Source organism: Mus musculus, chromosome 11, assembly GCF_000001635.26.
Source record: "Mus musculus strain C57BL/6J chromosome 11, GRCm38.p6 C57BL/6J".
Classification (NCBI taxonomy): Eukaryota; Metazoa; Chordata; class Mammalia; order Rodentia; family Muridae; genus Mus; species Mus musculus.
In genome coordinates, this window is record NC_000077.6 from 114,479,607 (window position 1) to 114,489,205 (window position 9,599).

Below are 9,599 nucleotides of genomic sequence, written 5' to 3' on the forward strand. Positions count from 1 at the left end.
ACACACATATATATTTTTATATATGCCTATAATAGAGTTACATCATTTCCTCCTTTCTGTTTTCTCCCTCTACCCCTTCCTATGAACCACCTTTCCTTGCTCACTCTCAAATCCATAGCTTTTTTTTCTTTTATTGCTGTTGGAAAAAAGAAGAAGAAGAAAAAAAAAAAAAAGGCAAGGGAGATGGTTCCGTGGATAGTGTTACCTGCACAAACATGGTAACCTGAGTTCCAGTCCCCAGAACCCAGTACAACCTGCGTACACTGGCTCGAGCATCTGCCATCTTGCACTTACCTGTATGAGGTGGAAAGTAGAGGCAGGTGACTATCCAGATGCTGGTAATCCAGCTAGCCTAGTTACACAGTGAGAAAGGGTGAAAGGTCAAGGGTTGGTACCTGAAGGTTAGTTAGCCTCTGACCCCACATGTATATTCATGTGCATGCACATATGTACACATGCACACACACATGGGGGAGGAGGGCTCAGATATTATGCCCTCCTACTTTAGCCATGTCCTCTGCAAACCTTGGGTACCTGACCTGACAGCATCTTGCAGACCTGGTAGGATTGCTGGGAGGAAACCATGGGAAGTCCCTGGCACCTGGCACATAAGCAAAGCCATGTCTTCCTGCGGCCCAGCAAGAAGCCGTGCAGCCTGGGATGGAAAGTCACGAGCAAATGCTACTCTGTCCTTTGATAACCAAGAATAAGTGAAATTCAATGAAAAATCCTGTTTAGAATCTCTCAAAAAACATCAGTGGTGATTCCATTCATCCCCCGTAGCCAAGCTCCCTCGTTTTCACCCTCACCCCCACACTGCTGGCACCCCGGCTTTCTCTCCCGCCTCACTGGGTTCTGAGATTCACTCCCTGACTATATTTAATCCTCTGGCTTCCTTCTCGCCTTGGCTCTTTATTTTGCTCTGTGGGGAGGTGTTCAGTTGTATTTTGTATCTTTGTCTCTTCCCCTACTTCTACAGGAGCCTCAGAGCAGGGTAGGGTTGGACTGGGGGAATCTGTGAGTTGACCGAGCGCATCCCTCGGTCTCTGCATGTTAAGAATGGGAAATTGCAGATGGAATTATGTCGTTTACAAGAAAATTGATGGAACTGGAGATCATAAAGTTAAGTGAAGTAAGCCAAACATGGGAAGGCAGATGTCACGTTTAATATGTGGGATCTAGATTGTGTGTGTGTGTGTGTGTGTGTGTGTGAACAGAGGAAGCTATTTAAATGGAAGGGGGACAAGAGAGGGTAATGAAGGAGCTAGAGGTGTAGCTCAGATGTTGAGATGTGTGCCTAGCAAGCACAGAGCCCTGAGATAGACCCCAGCGTTGCCCCCAGCCTGGCATCAGGTTCTAGTTACACAAGGAGTTCGTCTGATGTCTAAGGACCAGATTTGGGGCATTTTAAAGCTTTTTTTAAAATTCAATTTTGAAAGAATGCATATGTGCCAGAGCAAAGGGGAGGTCAGAAGGCACTGCTCTGCTGGTAGGGGGTAGATTCTCTCCTCAGGCCGTCAGGCTTGGCAGCAGGCACCTCACTCACCCCCTGAGCCTTCTTGCTGATCCCAGACTTGAGACTTGTTGGTGCTTATCAGCCCATCTTGGGTTGTATGCCACCCCCGACCCAACCTCAGCAACAGAAGGTGAGAGCCATTCATCACTGGCTTAGCCCGTGTTAAAGGCTTCCCTAAGCCTGCTGGTAGAAAATGGAAGGACAGGCCGTTTCGGCAGAATTACAGACTTGTGATGGGAAGGGTTCCACATGAGAGTGGGGGGGGCTCCTTTTAGAAAAATGAAAATAGATGTGGGGGCCAGAGGCGCCTCCCGCCATGGCCCACCATACATGGCACTATTCCCTGCACAGAGACTGCAGGACAGGGCGTCTGTCAACGTGTCCAGCTGCAGGGAGGCACAGCCTGTGTTCCCATTCTGCAGGCCAGAGGCTGGAGTCAGGGAGAAGCATGGTCATGGTCTGATGTTTTTTTTTGTTTTTTGTTTTTTTTTTTTAATAACTGGGACCTTTCTTAGCCCAGATGGGCATGACTCAGGGACCTCAGTTGCCGGAAACTCAACAGTCACCAAAAGTCTGTCTGAGCAGGGTTGCTCAGTGGTTAGAGCACTTGCTACACTTCCAGAGAGCCCCACATATCTGTTACTTTTCTTTTGCAATGGTAAAACACCCTCTCTCTCTCTCTCTCTCTCTCTCTCTCTCTCTCACACACACACACACCACACATACACACACACACACTGCATAAATATTTTTTAAAGTCAACTTGGGTCAGTGGCTCTTGAGATCACTGACTAATACTGATAAAATTCAAGGACACATGCAGATTAGTGATACTTAAAAAAAAAAAACTTTATGAAGAGACATTAAGAAAAAATGAGGCAGCCTCCCAAGTGTGGTAAGGGTCCCCAAGGGGAAACACTGTTTTTTGTAAAACATATGACCAAAACTGGACAAAGACCAAGATGATTCCTGTTGAGACTGGTTCCTTCTCTGGCTTGATCCAAGCCACTGGAGAATCCACACCTACAAGGCAGGGACCAACCAGGGAGATGCACGAACTCTGCACACGCTGCCTACCCAGCTGAGAGTGATTGACACTCCCCTCTGTCCACCTCTGACTTCCTCTGTTAGCTGCTGACTTCAACTGTCCGTTAGCCGTCACGCCTTGGTCCGCGTTGCCACAGCCAATCTTGCGGTTGTCTTGTTTGTGGCTGATCAAGCTATGCTCTCTCTGTTCTCACACGTGTGTGGCTAGCTTGGAGTGTCAGCGTGAAGCTAACTCCTGTCACAGCTTCCAAAATGTGAATAGGGGTTACCTCACATTTAACTCCTTGGCTATGGGGTGGTCATTGTGAGCTCTGTCCTGAAAAATGTGGTAGGAGCTTTCTGTGAGAAGCCATCCTTCCCACAATTGAGCCTGCTGGGATCACCTGAGTTACATCACAGACACATGAAAAGGCAGCCAGACCTTGTGCACGTTCCCCAGGGCTTCGTGGGGAGGCAGCCACCTCACCTGAGGATGCTGACCTTGCTTCTGTGTTTGCTCTTATCTACCCAGAGGAGCTGTCTCCTATTTATCTCCCTCAGTATTCCCAGCTTTGCCATTTCAACCCTAACTTTCACTTTAACCCCAGTGTCTGTTGTCACCATAACCTCAGCGATTAGCGTGATTTACTGTGGGTCTTTCTCTCACTACCTACAGTGAACCAGCGTCTGTCTCAATTTACACAGAGCTTTCATCTCCCTGTGTCCTCACATGGCCTTCCCTTGATATGTAGTCACATCCCGGTTTCTTCTCCTAAGGATGCTAGTCTTGTTGTATTAGAGCCCACCCTGATAACCTCATCTCAATTGGGTTATGCCTGTCAATGCTGTATCTCCAAATATAGCTACATTTTCAGGTCCAAAGGGGTGAAGATTTTTTCAACGTACAAGTTTTGAGGAACATAATTCAGCTCACAATGTTTATTTAGTATAGATGAGGTGGGAGAGTATGAGAGTCAGCTCAGGCTGTGTAACAAGACACTGCAGACCGTAATGCTGGAGCCAGAGCTGAGGCCGAAGCTGGGGCTGGGGCTGGGGCTGGGGCTGGGGCTGGGGCTGGGGCTGGGGCTGGGGCTGGGACTGGGGCTGGGGCTGGAGCTGGGACTGGAGGCTGAGGTCAGGAGCTTCCTGGAGCTCGTTCTTCCTGCCTTTAGAACAGCTACTTTCTCATTGTGTCTTCACATGGCAAAGAGATCAGTAAATCTCCTAGTGTGTCACCTTACTAAAACACAAGTCACATCACACGAGCTCTATCCTTATAACCTCATCATGTCCTAGTCACTTCCTGTGATGGTTAGACGTCACTCTCAAGTTACAGGAGTCAGGATCACCTAGGACACACGCCTTGGGGAATGTCTACCAAGGCGTTTCCAGACAGGTTTATCTGAGATGAAAAGACCTACCTTGAATGTGAGAGACGCAGTCCTATGGGCTTAATGAAAACAAGAAAGCAGCCAGGCGTGGTGGCTCACGCCTTTAATCCTAGCACTTGGGAGGCAGAGGCAGGAGGATTTCTGAGTTTGAGGCCAGCCTGGTCTACAAAGTGAGTTCCAGGACAGCCAGGGCTATACAGAGAAACCCTGTCTCGAAAAACCAAAAAAAAAAAAAAAGAAAGAAAGAAAGAAAGAAAGAAAGAAAGAAAGAAAGAAAGAAAAAGAAAACAAGAAAGCAAACTGGGCACCAGCATTCATCTCCCTCCTCCCCCGCCACCCCCCCCCCACTGTGGATACAATGTGGATACAATGTAACCATCTGCCTCCTGTTCCTAACACCATGTGTTTCTCACCATGGTGGATTGTCCTCTCAAACTGTGAGCCAAAAACAACCCTTCCTTTTCCTTACCTTGCTGTCTGTCGCAGAGCTGGAAAAAGTGACTAATATAATTCCTGAATGCTTCCTCTCCAAATGCCATCATGCCAGGGGTGAGGAGGCTTCAATACCTGAGTTAGGGAGAGGGGATAAACATTTTGTCTATCAACAAGCCTAGTGAGACTCTTCCATAGCTTCGATTGAAGCCCTAAGCCCTCTGCCTCACTCCATTAACCTGGCATATAAACCTTCAACCCTGGTGATTTATCAAGCTACTGCTAATCGAGGACTCCTAAATGCATGCAGAATGAACCCTGCCCTCCTCTCCTGTTACTGTCGATCTTCAGCTAATTTGCAGGCTGCTGACCCCTTCTGCCTAAGCTGGGAAACGTCAAGAATCTTGAGAACCTGTACATCTCACTGCCTTCACAAAGATGCCGGGCGGGCAGAGATGCCCATCCACATCTCTGGGTTTGCAGATAGCAACCCATTCCTAGTCCTTCCCTTCCTCTGAGAGTGCAGACTACTACATCTGCCCACATCTTGTCTCCTCTGCCTTTGCCCAAACTGCATCTCACCATGTTCATTGCCAGAGACTGCCTGGCTTCTCTTAGAACGCCAGCTGCTGTGGTGTTGGGGGGCGGAGGCGGGCGGGTTGTGCAAACCAGTTAGGACTCCATCAGATGATCCAAAAGGAGTCTTATTGGAGGGACACAGGGGACCACAGCCATGGGAAATTTGCAAGCATTTCACGGTTAGACGCATCTTTATTGACAGAGGGCAGGGAATGCTGGGAAGAGGCAAGAGAGGGGGTGATGGGAGATGGACTATGGGAAAACAGAGTCTAGTCTGTTCCCCCTGGGACCACACTGTTTTCAGAGGTTGTAGGAGGGGCGGAACAGCAAGCTTCCTTTGGGGGTTCAGAAGAACACACATAGTGGGAAACCTTAACACGCTGGGCTTCCTGAGGCAAAGTAGTAAGAGAAACCTAGGATGCAGGGACATCAGATGCTAAACCCCATGTCATTTAAAGGGGCTCATTAGAAAGAGCCCGTGGGACGCTGGCTCTTGGCTACCCCAACCTGTGTCTAGTCCCTGAATTAAGGAAGGTTTATTGAAGACCATCCTAGAGCAGTATTGGAAGGGACAGCTGGGGAACTCAGGATGGCTTGAGTTTGGGCAAGGCACCCTATTTTCCTTCTGTTGCTGTGTAAACAACCATGACTAAAGGCAGCTCGGGGAGAGAAGGTTAATTTCAGCTTAGTTTTCCAAGTCCCAATCTGTTGAGGGAAGTCAGGACAGGAACTGAGGCAGAAGCAGAGACAAGTAGCATGGACAAAAGCTGCTTACTGGCTTTCTCCCTCCAGCTTGCTGCTCAGTTAGCTTTCCTATAGAGCCAAGGCTCGCCACAGTGGGCCGGGCCCTCCTATGTCAATTAGCAGTCAAGAAAACGCTCGGCAGGCCACTCTGATCCACGCACTGCCCTGACTGAGACTCACTCAGATAACGCTGGGCTGTGTCAAGCTGACAACCAAAGCTAACGAGGAGATCTGAGCATGTTGGACACACGTCAACGCAGGGTCCTAAACCCTTCACCACAACCGGGAACTGCCACACTGCTGCAGGTTCCCTGTACCACACCCATCGACCAGATAAGATGGGAGGAGATGGCGCACGGAGGGAGGAGCCGGAAAGAGGGAGGAGCCGGAAACAGCAAAGCCATTGGTCTAATGAAGTCTTCTCGCTGCCCCTCCCCATGCTCTACAATGAATACATCTGCAGTTGCCATCTTGAGCGTGTGAGCAACGGAGCAAGGCTTTATTTCACTGAAGTGGGATTCAAACCAAGTCCAAGCCCCATGCCCCCTTACTCGCCAAGGTCACAGGAAGGAGACGGCTATCCTTCCGAAGTAAAATTTCTGGGGCTGACTATCCTCGTTCCAGGAGATCGAGCAGCTTCCTAGAACGAGTCCTAAGTTTAGTCTTGGGCTCTGCTGAGGTGTGAAGACTTGGTTCCTGAACCCAAGTCCCCAAGTTCATACCCCACACTCCACGTCCCAGATCCCATGCCCCATTCCCACAGGGCACCTTACACTTAATGGCTGCAGAGCTCAGAAGACCCCCACCTTCTCATTCCTACCAAAGATGTTGTCCTTTAAAAAAAAAAATTCCCCCTGAAAAATCTCAGTGTTGTTTCCCATCCTCTGGCCATGGGCAGCCTGTCCTCAGTGAGCTGAGGCTACCCCAGAGGTCAGGGGAGGGGAGGGGGGTCTTCACAGTGATCCGGATAAGTGGGCACAGTAAACACTAAGACTGCCATGATGATGGGAGAGTGGAAATACAGAGAGCCCAGCCAAATAGCTCTGGACATTCTGATCTTTCCCCAGCAATGGGAGAATCGCAGCAATTAAAACCCCAATACATCACTGTCCAGTGTGATTGGGGAAAGGAAGGAAGACCACACAGGCTCATGGGAAGAGAGATGAGCCCCGTTTACAGAAGCACGGGGAGAGAGCATCTGCTGTGGGGTGACAGGTGAGGCGAAGCCTGGGAAGTTTCACAGGAGTTGGCAGAGGAGCTCTGGCCCCGCCAGGATGACTGTTGCTCTCTCCATCTGAATATGCAGACTCAGCTTTCTGGGGGCTGAGTTGCTTCTGGGAGCACAGAGCCCCTCCCGGATCCACAGTGTGAGCTGTCAGATCTCCTGGAGTGGTTTGACAGTTTATCCCTCCTCCTCCTCCTCCCATCATCCCCTCCTGCCTCCTCCTCACTCCCCTTGCCAGGCTCTCCTTCCCCAGATCCAGCACGGCCTCATCAGCCTATTTGCTCGCACCTAATGCACACTGAGTGGACCGCTAAGACACTTGCTCTGTGGACAGGGCAGGTACAGCTGCTACCTCCCTGATCATGAGAGCTGCTACAGGGGTGTCACCAAGAGAGCCCAACAGGACTGCCCCTCTGAGAGTTCCCATGGCCATGATGATCAGAGACACTGCAAACTCCAACCCCAGTTTCCCAGCACCCAAGTGTGGGACTCCAAGAGAGCAGAATGTAATGACTGAGGATTTCTTGCCCCACCCCCACCCCCAATGCCTGCTGCTCAGGGCGGTTTTTTTTTACTGCTCCTGGACCAGGGAACTCATAGCAGCCCACTCTTCCCACAAAGTGCTTCCCTGGTTGGATCCCCAGCTCTGCTCAAAACACAGTGGCCACCAATGTAAGAAAGCCATCGACCTGCCCCGGGCCCCCTCCTCTGGCAATAATAACTGCAATTAACTGAAGGTCTGCCAACATCGATTCCTCGCCAGCCACTCTGAGAATGAAAGCATGCTCTTAGAGCTGAGGACAGGAAGCCCAGAGAAACCACTTACCAAGTGTGCTCACACTCCAAAGAGTGGAGGAGGACTCAGATGTCAAATGCCCTTATAGGTAGCAACTTTATTACAGGGGCAAGAGGAGGGGAGAGCAGTAGCACCCAAGCCTAGAGTCACTTACAGACCCCAAGGGGACACAAGCAGAGCCTTGAGCAAGGAAGTCTGAGGCCACGAAAGCCATTGGAAAGGACTTACGGGTGGGGAAGATGGGAAGCAGAGCAGGTACACAGCGGTGGCACACTGTGCAGCCATGGCCAGCTTTGCCTCTGTATCTGCCAGCTTTACTTATGGTGTGTGAAGTGCTCTGGAAGCCTGGGAGTGGAGATTGTAAAGTGCAGATGGGAAGCTGAGGGAGGGGGTGGACCAGTCAGAAAAGTGCTTGACTGACAGGCATAAGACTGACTCCAATCCCCAGGTCCCACATAACACTGTTGGGGGGTGTGATGGCGTTGCAAGTACAATCTCAGCTCAGGGGAAGCAGAGAGAGAGAGAGAGAGAGAGAGAGAGAGAGAGAGAGAGAGAGAGAGAGAGAGAGAGAGACGATCCCTAGGGTTCATGGGCCACCAGCCTGGTCTACTTGGTGAGCTCCAGGCCCATGAAAAACAGAGGCTTGAAACAAGATGGCTGGCATTTCAGAGGAATGACACTTGGATGTTGGCCTCTGGTGTCTACATGTATGTGCACGTATGTGCATTTATGAGTGCATGCACACTCATGTGCACACACACAGTTCCCATCCCAAGAGGACTAGCCAGGGCATCTTCACCACCTCAAAGTCACTTCCTGAGCCCCCATTAGGTTCTATAGTGACCCACAGCCTGTGTGACCTGTTGTGGTCGCCGCCGATGCCCTGACAAGGCTACCCACATGTACTTGGACCTCAGCACACTTGGCAGAGCAATCACTGGCACTGGTGCAGCTTAGGAAACCGGAGGGACAGAGGAAAGTAATATCCTCGCAGCCTGGGGGGGTGTAAATAATGAAAGTCGGATCCATAAGTAATTACTTTTTAATTAATTAGGAATGATGAATAGCGGAGACCCAGCAACTCTCAGGCAGAGTGGTGTTAACTGCAATGGCCTTGTTCTTTTCACTGCTCAAATTGATTTGCTGAAGGAGGAGGCAGAGGAGAGGGACCACCCTGGATCTGAGAGACCCAAGGAGGAGGGAAGGGCAGGGAGGATGGAATCCAGGAGTCTTAGCCTGGGTGAGGGGGGTCTCTCCACCTCATCATAAAGTCCCATGCTTGGAGAGGAAGTCTGGAGAAGAAAGGATGGCAGTTTTTACTTCCAAACCCTTTGGAATGTTGCCTGAGTGCTCTTCACACTGCTTCCAGGACACTTGGCCAGTTGTCCTTTCCTCTCCTGTCAGCAGGAACAAGTCTCCACCCTGGAAGGACTTCTCTGGGTCCAGCTTGAAGGTCTTCATACTGTTACTCTGCAAGGGCCTGGAGACCCCTTAAAAGGACATTGAGCTGTACAGACAGGGAGACAAGGGAGGTCAGGTGACCCTGAAGATGGAGGGATGCATGCTGACTTCTGCTCACATAGTGCCCTCAGCATTGTAAACCCAGACCCCATGGCCTCTGCCACCTCCTGCCTACATGATGTGCTAAGCCAGAAGACAAGGCTGTCCTGACTCTTCACTTCCCAACTCCCCAAGGCTGGAGTAATGACATCACTCAGAAGATGAAAGGTGGACAGCACTACACTTTTCCCACTATAAAGGAGACATCACTGGGTCATCAAAATGAGATCACAGAATAACTGGGCTCTGCCCCGCCCACTGTGAGCGCCCCAAGACCCTGGCTGGCAGCATGCATCTGAGGCACTAAAGAGGCCACATCTCAGAATCAAT

At 50.4% G+C, this 9,599-nt stretch overlaps 1 long non-coding RNA gene across 1 annotated transcript; it reads right to left on the bottom strand.

The window, feature by feature from the left end:
• Positions 1–222: 222 nt before the first annotated feature.
• Positions 223–5,013, bottom strand: Gm39471. Its single transcript, XR_880306.2, has 3 exons — positions 4,948–5,013; positions 4,403–4,500; positions 223–352 (listed from the first exon to the last, which is right to left on the bottom strand). It is a non-coding gene; the product is annotated as a predicted gene, 39471 (long non-coding RNA).
• Between the last annotated feature and the right edge of the window lie 4,586 nt (positions 5,014–9,599).